Source organism: Chlorocebus sabaeus, chromosome X, assembly GCF_047675955.1.
Source record: "Chlorocebus sabaeus isolate Y175 chromosome X, mChlSab1.0.hap1, whole genome shotgun sequence".
Classification (NCBI taxonomy): domain Eukaryota; kingdom Metazoa; phylum Chordata; class Mammalia; order Primates; family Cercopithecidae; genus Chlorocebus; species Chlorocebus sabaeus.
The window spans coordinates 49,411,951-49,427,973 of NC_132933.1; the positions used below are offsets into that span (position 1 = coordinate 49,411,951).

The 16,023-nt window shown below is 42.0% G+C and overlaps 1 pseudogene; it reads right to left on the reverse strand.

The window, feature by feature from the left end:
• Nucleotides 1-7,928: 7,928 nt before the first annotated feature.
• Nucleotides 7,929-8,840, reverse strand: LOC119620924 (histone H2B type W-T-like; annotated as a pseudogene).
• Nucleotides 8,841-16,023: the final 7,183 nt, after the last annotated feature.

Below are 16,023 nucleotides of genomic sequence, written 5' to 3' on the forward strand. Positions count from 1 at the left end.
AATGCAACCCACGGCGTTGAGGTGAAAGTGCAGAATTTGAACTCGAAGGGCACAAGGTGGAGTGGCCTTGTTGTTATTCCCACATGGGGCAGTTTGAGCAGACACAGGAAGTTATCTTTGTTTTGTACAGGCTTTTTCTCTTCACTTTTGTCAAGCCAAGTTTTAAGGTTAGCTGTCACACCATGAAGTGTCTTTTTATATAGTTAACCTTTTTATCAATCGGTTAGAATGAGAAATCTCTAAAATCCTTTTAATATATTTTAGCAGGTTAATTTAGAGGATCAATCTATTGGCCATTGACAATTAGAATTCTCAATAGTGTACTGAAGTTCAATAGTGACTGGATGCCATACCCTCTTCAGAGAAGAAGTAATTTCAAATATTGTCCCGGTTCCCAGACATAGACTAAGATGATCCTGTTGCTTGGCATCATGTCAGCCAATCACAGAGGGCGTCTGCCGGCCTCAGCAGCCCCTGACACCTACCTCAGACAAAGGAACACAGAGGCTTGCTCTGTCGCCCAGGTTGGAGTGCAGTGGTGCGATCTCAGCTCATTGCAACCTCTGCCTCCTGGTTTCAAGCGATGCTCCCTCTTCAGCCACCCAAGTAGCTTGGACTAGAGGCGTGTGCCACCACACCTGGCTAAGTTTTGTGTATGTGTGTGTATATATATATGTGTGTGTATATATATGTGTGTGTATATATATGTGTGTGTGTGTGTATGAGTGTATATATGTGTGCGTGTGTGTGTGTGTGTGTGTATATATATATATATAGTAAAACGTGATTTCATCCCGTTTCCTCAGGCTGGTCTCGAACTCCTGGACTACAGCGATTCTCCTGCCTTGGCCTCCCAAGGTTAAGGGATTACAGGCATGAGCTATTGTGTCTGGTCGAGAAAACTTATTCCAAGAAAATAAAACATGGTGTTGATACCCATTGAAGGATGCACCCTAAAAAAAAATCTGAGAATATTTATAAACGTGGTTACAAAATTCATACCTGAAATATTAATTAAATCATATTACACACACACACACACACAGAGAGATAAACAGTTTACTGCTATAAATAACAATTTAGAAGCATCAAAAGGGACAAACATTACTAATGGAATAAGCAGACCTCATAGAATCCTTTTTCAACATTACCTCTATTATACAATTCATTTAAATACATAACAAAAACCCACAGTGCAGAAACAGCTAAATCAACAATTCAATGAACAGCACCCTTTTCAAGCTTCCGAGAAACTGAAATAAGGACTCTAACTCATTCACATTTGCCTAATTCTATTATTTCCCAGTCTACAATCTTTTTTAATGCAAAGCTTAATGTTCTGTGAGTATGCATCACTTACGATGGAAGTGTCCAATGAGAGGACCAAAACCCCACTCTGCACTGGCTCAGCTAATGAAGTGTCTTCAGCCCTGGGCCTGAGCCATTGGCTCAGAATGTGAGCAGGTGACCAGTCCTGAACCCATAAATGACCTCGAGCTGTTCAGCCTTGTAATTTGAAGAGAAAATTAGTTTGAGGTTTTTGTCTACTTTTTATTTCTTTGTTTGATTTTTCGTTTTCTTGTAATTGTGGTGACTTAAGGATTTGAATCCAAGGCTGTGAGTAAGCATGTCTCCTACCTCTTGCATCATATTGTGAAGGAAAGCTCTCTGAAAAGGAATTTGGAGGAAAGAGGCTATTCCTGTGAACAGCTTGCATATCAGGGAGGCGCAGACTTCAGTGTAAAACAAAGGTGCAGTTCCAGAGAACTAAAAAGGGATACAGCTTTTATAGAGAAAATCTGTATAAATGCATGAGGTGTCTCCAATAAGGAGGAAAATAGATTTCACAAAATGGAGTGGCCTTTGTTGTTATTGCCACATGGGGCAGTTTGAGCAGACACAGGAGGTTATCTTTGTTTTGGTCAGATTTTTTGCTCTTCACTTTTGTCAAGCCAGGTTTTAAGGCTAGCTGCCACATCATGATGCGCCTATTTATATATTTAACCTTTTAATCAACCGGTTAGAATAAGAAATCTCTAAAATCCTTTTAATATAACACGGAAGGTTAACTTCGAGGATCCATCTATTGGCCATTGACATTTAGAATTTTCAATAGTGGACTGAAGTTCAGTAGTGACTGGAAGCCATACCCTCTTCAGAGAAGAAATAGTTTCAAATATTGCCCCTGTCCCCAGACATAGACTAAGATAACAAATGACTCATGGGATTGCAGTTTGCCAGCACGCACTAGCTAGACCAGCAGTCCCCAACCTTTCTGGCACCAGTGACTGGTTTCAGGGAAGACAATTTTTCCACGGAATGGCATTTGGGGGATGGTTTTGGGATGACTCAAGTGCATTACACTTATTGTGCACTTTATTTCTATTATTATTATAATGTAATGTGTAATGAAATAATTTTATGACTTACCATAATTGAGAATCAGTGGGAGCCCTGAGCTTGTTTTCTTGCAACTAAATAGTCCCATATGGGGGTAATGGGGGACATTGACAGATCAGAAGGCATTAGATTCCCATAAGGAGGGTGCAACCTAAGATCCCTCCATCACCAGTACATCTATTAGACTCCAGAACCCTCATCTCTCTCCTACTTGAAGATAGGTCCTTTACTGGGGTACTCAAGTTCAATTACATTCATTAGGGTGTGCTGTAACCAAAATAACTAGCATGCATTTTGCATACCAAAAGGGGAAATTCAGACACAGGAACATGAGTCCAGGGAAGAAAATGTGAAGTGGCATGGGGAAAAGTGGGCCATTTACAAGCCAAGGTAACATCCTTGGAATAGATCCTTCCCTTTTACTACTCAGAAGGAACCACCCCAGCTGAGGCTTTGATTTGGATTACCAACTGCCGAATCGTGAACAATAAATTTCTGATGTTTATGCCATGTTTGTGGTACTTTGTCAGACTAGCCCTAGCAAACTACTAGAGATTCTGCTGCCAAGCAGTGGGATGATGCAATAAGGAACATGCAGAAGATTGGAAGAAGCCTTGGAACTAGGTGATGCATAGAGGCTGGAAGCATTTTGACATGCGTGACGTAAGAAGCCTAGAGTGGCTTTACGAAATGGCGGGGGGAAATATGAACACCAAATGCAATTTAAGAAAGAATTCTTTGCTATAGAGGAAGGATCTGACTTAGAGAATACATATATCACGATCACCGAAATGTTGCTAGAACTATGTGTGTTAAAGTTGCTTGTGGTGTGTTTTCAGACGCAGACTAGGAAGAGGTTATTGGAAGCATGAGGAAAGGCGATGTTAGTTTCACAGTGGCAAAGGTTTGGGCTGTATTGTGTTCTTAGTGTCTTTGAGGAAAGTAGAAATTTTAAGTGATGAACCAGCACATGTGGCTGATTTCTATTATTGGTGCTCAGGACACAATACCCCAAAATGAGGGCTTCAGAAGAAGTCTTGGATGAAAAAGATTTTCTCTGATGTTCTTGGTCCTCCTGTCTCTCAGTCCCATTCAGCCCTGGGGGCTAAACATGGAGACCAGAATCCCTCTTCCCAAAGTGATCCCAGAAACCAGAAGCTCTTTTTTCTAAAAATAGTCACAAAACCTAGAAACGGTATTGTAATATTTTCCACATTTTCATGTAAAAAAATGTCCCTAAAGAAATGATCTAACCTTTCATGTTTGAATGGACGTCACAAGATCCCCATTCCAGAGAGGGTTCTGCCCTGTAATCGGGAGGAAGGACTGTGTGCTCAGATAGGCCAAGCAGAGTCTAGATGGACAGGCCTTGCTGGGTTTCCCCTACTCAATCTGTTAGCATTAGGTCATAGCCTTTTTGTCCCACCATATTTCTAAACAGCTGTCCATACTCTTTTGAGCCCAGGCATAAAAATAGATAATTTCCCATGTGTTTTCAGCTATTAACACTAAAGGCTCCCGGGAGTACACATTAAATAAGTTAGTATGCCTTATGTCCTATGGATCTGCCTTTTGTGACTTGAGTTTTCAGTGAAATTTAAGAGGACCAGGGGGAACCTTGGCCACTACACTGACAAACTGAGAAAAGTATTTAGGATTTAATCGGGTTTCACCTAGATCCATATAGTAAATGCGAGAGAAGAGAGAGAAATTAGGCAAGGAAGCACTGAGGAAAAGGAAGCCAGCATCGGATGATTCAGAAGTTACTCAAAGTATGCAGATACCTTGCTCTAGAAACAGGTGCAAGGCTGCACCTGGAAAACCATTAACCAAAGAGGTGAGGCATGTGTCTCACGGATTCAAGCAACCATCTCTGCAGAAGGTGGGAACTGGGATATGGCAGATGAGGGTATTCAAGAAAGATCTGTAGACAACTTCTTGTCTGATGGCCAGGAGTCATGTGAATTCCATGGGAAGCCAACCATTTTTTTGAGAATTTTGTACCAGAAAAACGTTGCCAGACCAGAATGAATGGGACAAAGATGGGACGAAATAAAAGGAGGCTGTTAGAGTTTCTGGATTGTACTGGCAAGAAAGCGACTGACTGAGGTACCCAGCTGTGACCATTTCTTCATTTTCAAGACAGGGAAGAAGGACTCCAAAGTTGGGTCACAGGTTGGCATGGCCATCACTGCCCCCAAGAACCAGGGCATGGTACTAGGGGACTGGGCCGTCTCTCTCTTTGTCCCAGAAACAGAGGTCACCTCCTGAGTTCCAGGCATTTGTTCCAACTCCTCGGTCTCAGAGGGATGGGCTGCAGCAGCCCAGGCTGGAGGGAGAGCCCCCACCCCGCTGCCCAGGACTTAGGGTGTGAAGCTGTTACCCCATTGGGCCTGAAGGACAGAGCATTGAGCCCAAGCAGAATCTTTTCTATCCTTGGAATATAATGGAATTTGTCCCCACTAGGTTTCCAAGGTGCTTAGGGTCCATGAACTTCAGTAGTTTTTCAAATTTCCTGCTTTTGGTATGATAAGCCCTATTCGGTACCTGTCCCACAACTGTCTTTCAGAAGCAAATAACTTGTCTAGCTTTACAGGTGCAGTGGTGGAGAGAATTCCTGCCTTAGCATGAGTCATACCTGGAGACAACCATTCCAGATACAGAAGTTCATCAGGTGAGATATTGGAGAATTGATGTTGGAGTGAGTTAAGACTTCGGGGATGTTGTGATGAAATGAATGTATTTTCTATGTGAGGACGTTAATTTGTGCCACGGAGTGGATGCAGAAGATATACTAGTATAGATGGAGTTGTGTCTCCCTAAAATTCACAGATAGAAGTCCTGGCCCCCAGTGTTTTAGAATGTGACCTTATTTGGAGAGAGTCTCTACACAGGGTATCTGGTTAAAGTGAAGTTATGAGGGTTGACCCTACCCAACAGGATTGGTCTCCTTACAGATAGGTGACAATTTATAACCAGAGCTGTGAGATAATAAATAAATAGTGTTTAAATCAGCCAGTCTCTGGAATAGTTTTGCAGCGGCCCTAGAAAACTAATAGTACATACCTCCATCAACAGCATTAAAAGCATACGACCCATAGAAGAACCAAAGAAGCACACCCATCTAATCACAGGTTTCCCCTTCAGCTCCCATTGAACATCCCTGGACAACTAACCCTTACTACTTCAGACCGGGAAACCTGATCACACTTTGGGCTGTGGCTCCTCGGCTGCAGGTGCTTCACTGGCTGACACGGATCCGAGTGGAGCTTGTGCTGCTCCATCAGACAACATTCCATCATCCCCATGATGCACAGAGGCCAGGCATGAACGTCTCCAAAAACAAAAGATTCTAGCCTGAAGAAGAGCAGAATCAGATAAATCTAAACAAGTGGCATTCCATTTCTAGGGAGCCTAGAATAGGTATTGTTCCTTAAACTTTTTGATATAGTTTTCTGTCTACTTTGTTTGGGTCCTTGCTTATGTTTTCAAATGAACTCTATGGTACAGGGAATGCTGATGAAAAGAATTATTGGACTATGTTTGTCCTATTCATCATATTTTCCATACATTGATACTTCTTATTTCTTGTTTAAGCTATAAAGCTGTTTCTCCTACTTTGTGTTTTCAGTAAGCCACAGCTTGACATCATGATTGCTCACTAGGTTCCCCTTCCCCACAATCACCCCTTGAAATGCTATATCACATGTGTGAGATTCCTCTTCCGATCTTCACATCATTCCACCCCTTTGCTCTTTCTTCCTATAATTCACCAGCATCAGTCCCCTTGAACGCTCACTCTTCACTCCCCGCAGCCCAATCAGAGTTCATTGTTAACCCTGTTTTACTAATGCTCCTCTTTCTTTTCTGAATTTGCAAATGGAAAACACACCCTACAGGTTAAAATATACTAGTGGATATAGTTTCTGAAAAAGACATGTCAAATTACCCTGTAGACATGTAAGGATAATTTTAGAAATTTATTTGTATGTCCCATTTGACAGAAACACTGTCACTTTAAAGCAAAACAATTAGCATAATTAGAAATAAGTCACTGAGTGAGATGTGGTGTTTTGGACCAGGTACACAGCTCTGTCTCTGGAAAGGACCAGGGTTATGCCAAGCGTCTTTTGTTTTCAAAGTGTTGCTCCAGACATGTAGGACCACCTGGCGGCACCGTCCAGAGAGATTTAGTTGTTACTGATTTTCTGGGGGTTTTTCTTGGTCTCCTTGTGCAGTGAGCATTTCTCTTCAACTATTTTCATAATATTTTTCTAATATTCTGAAAAAACGGAAAGTAACAAATCCTGATTAGGGGGCTTCTTGGTTTTACATCTTTTCTCTTTGGATCCCAAGTGGGGCTCTGGAAGTGACCTTCCCCTCTTCCCATCTGTACTACTCAGGGAAGCTCTGGCTACTATCCTGCCCTGCCCATATTTCCCTCTTGACCAGGAGGTCCTCTGTAAATGGTGGAATAATCCATGTGGCTATGTGTTGGGCCCATTGGGTTGGTTCTTTTCCACTTCTGATGGGCTCAAGAAAGTTCTGACCTTTGTCATTTATTCAGTTTTTGTTTCATGGTTTGACTGAGAGTGCCATCTTTTACTGGTTTCTACTCATGAAGGAGAAGGGTTGTTTATGAGATGTTTCAAAATTCACAGGAAACATTTAACAAAAATGACCACATATTAAGCTTCAAGGCCAAACATAATAAATTCCTGTGGGTTGCAATCCCAGAGTATGTTATCTTGTCCACATACTTGGGTGGCTATAAATCAATTGAAAAGAAAAGCAATGGGAAAGTCACCAATTGCTCTGAAATTCAACAATACACTTCTAGGAAAAAGTGCTAAACATACAAAGACCTGGGACCTAGAAGAAAGCACAATGAAAGCTAACATATATTAACATTAACATGAATATTAATATGCCAATCTCTTGAGGAAATAAGCATTATCTGACTTCTCTTAAAAGCTGACCATGCTCTGCATAACTTGATGCTAGGGGCAAGGAACATATATTACTCCTACCTTTGGATTCCTATCCTTAAATGACCATGATTACAAACACTGAAAACAAAAACATCGGGTAAAGAATCACAACCCTGTCTCCCCAACCACCAGGCTGCATATCAGTGCAAGGATGTTGTGGGTTCAGCCTTGTTCACTTCCCCCACACTAGGACAATGACTCTTGCTCATAGACTGCAGGCCACTCATTGGCTGCACAACTGTATGCTAGGGCATCAGCTGTTTCCATGGACAATCCCTAATCCTACTGACACATACCTGGAAGTAAGAAGGTTTTTGTCCAAAAAGAAATGAAAAGATTATTGTCAGTGCAAAAGGAGAATGATTTGCAATAGTGATCTCAGAGTCGAGGAAGCTGGAAAATGAATGGATTCTTGAAAATTTTATTTAGATACATGTACACTGTAACTGGGCCTCGTTTGCTTATTTACATGGATTCATGATGAGAGAGATGCTGCACATGTTTAGGAGGGTTACCTTTCTTCTTATATCAGCATATTCACTTTCTCTGTTGCCATATCGCACATAACGAAGTTCTGGAAAATTCCACCATCCAGTCCTGGGAGAATGAGAGTGAAAAAGGTAAACATCAGTACATTGATAATACCACCATAAAGATAACCTAGAAAGATAACTAATAAAAGCAGCCATTCAGGAAACTGAGGAAATGAAACACGATCACGGAAACACCCACTACTTGTGCTTGGAGCAAATTGCACTACAGATATATTGGAGTTGACAATGTTTTGTACTTTGGGAAAAACGCTTGAAAAATCGCAGGATACCACATACCACATGCCCCCCAAGCCAGAAGGGTGCCACCCACCCCACCTCCGGTGGGGTGCCCCTTCTGAGGGCCACTGGTCTTTAGGGCCACGTGCGGAAGCTCTGAACAGAGCCTTTGGGTGTTCTGGGTGCTCAGGTGATCCTGAGACAGCTCACTTGCTCTTGGTATACCTGAGGGCGGCATTCACGCCCTGAGACTCAGCGAGCTTGCCCATCTTCCCCAGTAGCAGCAGGCGCAGGGCCATCTGGATGTCCCGGGAGGTGATGGTCACGCGCTTGGCATAGAGGGCGAGGCAACCAGCCTCGGTGGCGATGCGGTCCAGTATGTCACGAAACATAGAATCCATGACACAGCCTCCCGGGAAAGGCTGAAGCCCTGGTGAACCTGCTTCAGCACCCGGCGGAAATAGGTGGCAAAGCTGTCCCCGTGACAGTTGGCATAGCATCTGTAGGGCCCACGGGGCCCTCGCTTCCTCTGCTAGCTCTGCTTCTGGGCCGTCGTGGAGTTGGCCTCTTTGGGCTCCTGGGTGATCAACTGTTCCTCAGATGGCATCTCAGAGGAAGGTACAACCATGGCGGAGGCAGCAGCCATTAGATGGCACGACCAGATAATGGCAGTTGTGGACCTAGGGAATGGGAGGTACGGCCACATGGCTCTACGTCACAGGCCAACTTGACATGTGATTGGATGAAGTGTCCCCCAGGGAGACTGTCAGCAATCCTCCCTGCATTGAAGGTGATTGGATGATCCTGTTGCTTGGCATCATGTCAACCAATCACAGTGGGCATCTGTGGGCCTAAGTGGGCCCGGTTGCCTACCTCAAAGGTACACAGATAGATACCCCACAGGACAAAACCATATCAGTTCTCCCCAGCTGATCCATGCCACACCATGAGCACTTTGAAGGGTGTCACTGAAAACTCCCAACGTTTAGCAATTTCAGCTCATGCTCTTGAAGAGGGCTTGACCTCCTGAGCCCAAGTCCATTATTTCAGAGGAATGACGGTGACCACATCAGGATCATTTCTCACCCGTCACAGAATGTAGTGTTATCCTGGGCTAAGCCACCCTGGCTTGAGCAGGAACTCCCTGACATGGCCACCAAGGGCTCCTGGGCATCAAAGGAAGAACCTGGCCATCTGGCTCCTGTCTTCAGTGCTGATCAACACCTTCAGTGATTGTGCATAAGGAACAATGTCCAAACCACATCCTCCAAGCAGACAACATAAACAGAAATTGAGACGCTAGTAAAAATATTACAAATCCTTAACAATGTACGAAATTTAAAATTGTTTACTTAACAGTATTTTGATCTCCAAAATACTCTGTTAGTGTTGGTGAATAAGTAGTGTTGGGTGAAGAAAACATTACCCCAATTCACTAAGAAACCTCACTCAGCTCACTGCAACCTCTGCCTCCTGGGTTCAAGTGACGCTCCCACCTCAGCCTCCTGAGTAGCTGTGACTAGAGGTGCACACCACCACAGCTGGCTAAGTTTGGTATTATTATTATTTTTTGTAAGGACGGGGATTCGTCATGATTCCTCAGGCTGGTCTCCAACTCCTGGACTCCAGCAATTCTTCTGCCTTGGCCTCCCAAGGTGCTGGGATTACAGGCATGAGCTATTGCACCCGGTTGACAAAATTTATTTCAAGAAAATATAACATTATGTTGATACCCATTGAAGGAAGCATTCTAAAAAAAAACTGAACAGCTCATTTATAAATGTGGTTACAAAAATCGTCCCTGAAATATTATTAATTAAATCACATTACACACACACACACACACACACACACACACACACACACACACACAAAGGGAAACAGTTTACTGCTATGAATAACAATTTAGAAGCATCAAACGGGGCAAACATTACTAATGGAACAAGCAGACCTTATACAATCTTTTTTCAACATTACCTCTACTATACAATTCATTTAAATGCATAACAAAAACCCATATTGCAGAAATAGGTAAATCAAAATTTCAATGAACAGCACCCTTTTCAAGCTTCTGAGAAACTGCAGTAAGGACTCTAACTCACTCACATTTCTCCAATTCTATTATTTCTCAGTCTACAATCTTTTTTAATACAAAGCTTAATGTCCTGTGAATATGCATCACTCAGGATGGAAGTATCCAATGAGAGCACCCAAACCGCACTATCCACTGGCTCAATTAATGAAGTAGCATCAGCCCTGGGCCTCAGTCATTGGCTCAGAATGTGAGCAGGTGACCAGTCCTGAACCAATAAATGCCCTCCTAGCTGTTCAGCCTTGTAAATTGAGGAGAAAGTAAGTTTGAGGTTTTTGTCTACTTTGTTTGATTTTTTCATTTTATTCTAATTGTGGTGACTTAAGAATTTGAATCCAAAGCTGTGCCTAAACATGTCTCCTACCTCTGGCATCATATTGTGAAGAAAAGTTCTCTGAAAAAGGAATTTGGAGGAAGAGACTATTCCTATGAACAGTTTGCATACCAGGGAGGTGCAGACTTCAGTGTAAAACAAAGGTGTAGTTCCAGAGAACTAAAAGAGGATATGGCTTTTATAGAGCAAGTTCCCATCAAGGTTCCCAGTACAGTCAATTCTTGCAATTAAAGGACTCAAACTTAGTTCTGATTGGTTGACTCAGTTGAGCTCTCATTGGTCAACATAACTGAGCCTTGATTGACAGGGGCAGGTGAGTTCTGGTTGATTGGTTCAGGTGACCTCTGAAAGTTGCAGAGTTAGATAGAGGTGTGGGTTTTTGGGGAATTCCTAGTACATGTGTGAGCTCTAGTCTGCATGTGGCAGCTTGGCTCTAGTTTAAATTTAGGCTCAGCCACTGGGATCCATCTTGAAAGATTGACTCTTTTAGGTTCACATTTGTCCACAAGTTGAAGAAAATGATAGTGACCAATTAAGAAAACTAGGATGACTCTCCCTTTTTCTTTTCAATTTGATTGTTGTGGGGCTTTTTCACTTTCAGGAACATGTGTCTGACAAAAGTAACACACTATGGTAATTTGAGAAAATGAAAACACTTACTTCAGTACAATGCTTTCTCCAAAATATGATTGGGCCTGATTCTTGACCCAATATAATACTCTTCCTCTTTCATGAGACTGTCACTCCGGAATAAGGCGGAAGGAGTGTGGAAGTGAGTGAGGGCACAGAAGATGCTGTAAAGGGTGGCTATTTACTCTTTTTCCTTATCCCAGACATTTTACCTAGTATAGTGACCATATGTCCTGATTTCACCTGTTGTCCCTCAGTAATTCTTAATAGCATCCCCTTTCACTCTGAAACATGTCCAAATTTATGACTCTGTACTTCCCAGGGTAACTAGATCATGCAGGAAGTTGTGAGTGTAGTAGCTCTCAGATCTTTGTTGAATGAACAGATAAATAAATGAACCTATATTGGATAAGAGACTGGCCCCTGACAACCTATGAGACCATTGCTGAATTTGTGGCTAGTCCACACGACTCTTTTGGACCTCTTGGGTACAGTCCCCTTTCCTGTACTGCACTTAAAAAAATTCTTTCACTACAACGCTGTCTGAGTCCCAGTGTTAAACCCATGAGAATGTCAGATTTTGTTTCCTGCATGGATTGTGTGTCACATTGACTCCTCCCAATAACCCTTTATGGTGTGGATATTTTAGCCTCAACTTTTTGCAGACAAGACACACAGTAACTAAGAAACGTGTCCAATGATCAGACAACTGATAAATGGAAGAGCAAAAATTCAAATCCATGTCAGCCTGAGTCCAGAACTCAAGCACTTGAACATTGTCTTCTCTCATCCTCTCTCATATTGCAGTGATGGCACCTTCAACACACGGATACCTAGGTAGATAATCTGAGGTGAGCCTCCCCTTTACAACAAGTCTTTTTGTAGCTTGATCTTTCCCTGAAGGCAACGTGATAAATTCAGAGGTGTAAAAGCAAAAGCATCAAGTTAGCCTTCCTGCTAAGGTATACAAGGAACCTGATTTTCTCGTGCAACCACGAGAGTTTTTTCAAGCAGCAGTTAGGAAATTCAACCATGCCTGAGCTCAATCCTGTGTTTCAATAGCTGTCTGAAACATTTGGATAGCCATTCCATATTGCACAATTGTGTCCAATACAGATAGATTGGGAGTTAGCATGGTTCAACTTAAAATTATTTGCCTTTATGGTAGGTTTAACTGGACTTAACTCCATTGTAAGTTGGGGAGCATATATTTACTCTGTTGCAAATTGGTGAGAGAAAGGGTAGGAAGCAGGGAGTGGGGAAAATTTTGAGGTTAGGGTTACACAGTCATTACCTGATGATCCACATTTAGCTCTGTGATGGCCAACTTCATGTCTTGTCTTGTCTTGTCTTTCCACCAGGGGGAGATTTTTTCCCAAATAAGCAAGGATAGAGATCTAGGTAACTAGAGTTGGTTGGGTGACAATACCTAGATATGTGGTCAAATTTCTTTCTGAATGTTTGTGTGAATGTGCTTTTCGGTAAGATTAACATTTAAATCATTGGACCTGAGTACAACAGACTGCCCTCCATAATGGCCTGAATAGAACAAAAAGACTGACCTCCCCCAAGCAAGAGTAAATTCTGCAGCAGAGAGCCTTCACACTTGAACTGCAACATCGACCCTCCCATGGGTCTTCAGCCTCATGTTCTTTAGACTCAAACTGTAATGTCAGCTTGTATCTGGGACTCCAGGCTGCCAGCCCACTCTACAGATTTAGTACTTGCCAGCCTCCATAATCACATGAATCAGTTTCTTCAAATAAGTCTCTCTCCACAGACAGATGGATAAATATCCTGTTGGTTTATTTGTTTGTAAATCCCCTAATACAAGCTTTCTGCACCAAAACATTGCTGTAGAGATCTGAGTATTGTTTCCACATGTAAAATATCCAGTTATATATCAGGCATTTTCGTGATTCCATTAATCAATACCTTTGCCTTTGATCAGTGACTACACCATTGTGTCAGTAGTGTTTCCTGGATCTTAAGAGATGTTTCATCATTTGATATGACTGGGGACAACAATGTATTCAGTTCAATGGTAAAGTTGAGGACTTAATTACAATTATTATCACTGAAAATAACAATCCCTTGAACATTGGTAGAGTCTATGTGGCACATGCTAACCGGAAGATTGAATGAACTTACCCCACTTCTGACATTGCCAGTTAATTGAACCCCCTTTCATTACCACCCATATAGCTGACACTCATATTGCTTGGTGTCAATTAAACCAGGCATTGCTATAGTAATAAAAAGAGGCACCACTGACTGAATGGCAACTGCGCCAGGCATTGTTCTAAATGCTTTACAGGGAACACTTCAATTACCATTCAGAATTGTGAAGTAGTGTTATTATCTCCATGTTTATGGATAAAGAAACTGAACCACATGAGTGTCACTTGCCCAACATCAAACAGGTAGACTATTACCAAGGCAAGAATCAAACAAATTTCTATACATTTAAGCTTCTGCTCAGTGAAAGAAAATATCATCAGAGTGAACAGGCAACATACAAAATGGAAGAAAATTTTCGCAATCTTTCCATCTGACGAAGGTCTAATATCCAGAATCTAAAAGAAACATAAAGAAATTTACAAGAAAAAAACAAACAACCCCATCAAATGTGGGCAAAGGATATGAGCAGATACTCCTCAAAAGAAGACATTCATGCAGCCAACAAACACATGAAAAAATAGCTCATCATCACTGGTCATTAGAGAAGTGCAAATCAAAACCACAATGAGATACCATCTCACGCCACTTAGAATGGCGATCAGTAAGAAGTCAGGAAACTACATATGCTGGCGAGGCTGTGGAGAAATAGGAACACTTTTACACTCTTGGTGGGAGTGTAAATTAATGCAACCATTGTGAAAGATAGTGTGGGGATTCCTCAAGGATCTAGAACGGGAAATACCATTTGGCCCAGCAATCCTATTACTGGGTATACACACAAAGTTGTATAAATTATTCTATTATAAAGACACAAGCACAGGTACGTTTACTGCAACGTTATTTACAATAACACAGACTTGGAACCAACCCAAATGCCCATCAATGATAGACTGGATAAAGAAAAGGTGGCATATATACACCATGGAATACTATGCAGCCATAAAAAAGAATGAGTTCATGTCCTCAGCAGGGACATGGATAAAGCTGGAAGCCATCATTCTCCACAAACTAACTCAGGAAGAGAAAACCAAACACCACATGTTCTCACTCATAAGTGGGAGTTGAACAATGAGAACACACGGGCACAGGGAAGGCAACATCACACACTGGGGCCTGTCATGGGGTGCAAAGGGAGGGAGAGCATCAGGACAAATATCAAATTCATGTGGGGCTTAAAACCTTGATGACGGTTTCATAGGTGCAGCAAATCACCATGGCACATGTGTACCTATGTAACAAACCTGCACAGACAGCACATGTATCCCAGATCTTAAAGTTAAATAAAAAGAAAAGGAAAGAATTAAACATAGTAACCCCTGGAAGGAAAGATGAAAGCATTTCTAAATGGCAGTTTTGAGATGCAGAATAGAGATTTAGTGAATGACAAGATAGATAAGAATAATTATACACAATACTGCATATAGAGAATGAAGAAAGATTAAAGAGAGGCAAGGAGACTTAAGGTGTGGACAAAGAAGGTAGGATGTGCATCATACAGGCATTACAGAAATGGAAATAAGAATGAATTTTGAGAAAATAATATTCAGAGAGGAATGGCTGGTAATTTTCCAGAATAAAGGAAAGACATGATTCGCTGATTCGAGAAACACACTTGTACACATCTTACTAAAGCTACAGAAAAGTGAAAACCTAGAGATCATAATAGCTGAGAAAAAACACATTACCTTCTGCAGATGAACAAAGAGTTTGTCAGCAGGTCTCTGGGTATCAATGAGTGGAAGCCAAAAGCAAAGTCTGAGAGAAAATACCGTCAACATAGGTTGCATTCCTAGCTAAAGTATGAGATAATAAGGAGGCTGTGATCGACGTGCAGGAGAACCACCCAGAATCCCTGTCAAGGATGGATTTGATGTTTGTGAGACTGGAAGTGCAGCCAGGTGCCAGCCAACAGCCACTTATCCCTGAGGACATTACCTGAACTGTAGGAGCTGCCGTGCTCTAGGTCATCCCCTCCCCGAGGTGGACCACATGCAAATACATATCCAGGAAAGGGTATGAAGATTTAGTTAACTATTCCCAAAGCTGAATAACTCTGATGGGCCATTTTACCTTCAGAGCTTCTCTGGGTATTGCAAGAGGCTTTTGTTTGGCCTGAAGTAAGCATGAACTTCATCCTTTGCCCACTCCTGCCTCCTTCCTGTCCCTTCCTCCGCTGCTGATTTGGGATAAGTGTCCTGCACACTAAACTCCATCATGGTGTTAGCTTCCTGCAGAACCTAACCCAGAAACAATGATACAGGGAACACAGGGAGAGAAATCGAAAACTCTTAGTGTTGACACCAACAGAAACCTTGTTAAAGAAATTTCCAAAGAATGTCATTTAAAGAGATGTAAAGTGACCAAAAGAGCATGATTGGAGGTGCCAACAGGGAATAGTAATGCAATACACTGACAAATAGGGGTGAATGAAAAACAGTGACTTATAAAATGGATGTGGTGAAGACTATGAATGCATTGAACAATAAACGAAACAAGAAAGAACTAAATATTATAATTATGCATCACGAACACAAGAGTGGCACCCTTGTGATTTACGGGGCACGTGACCTGTGGCTTCCCACCGATTTTTAATGCATTCTTTCTCCAAGAAGTAAATATTGTCAA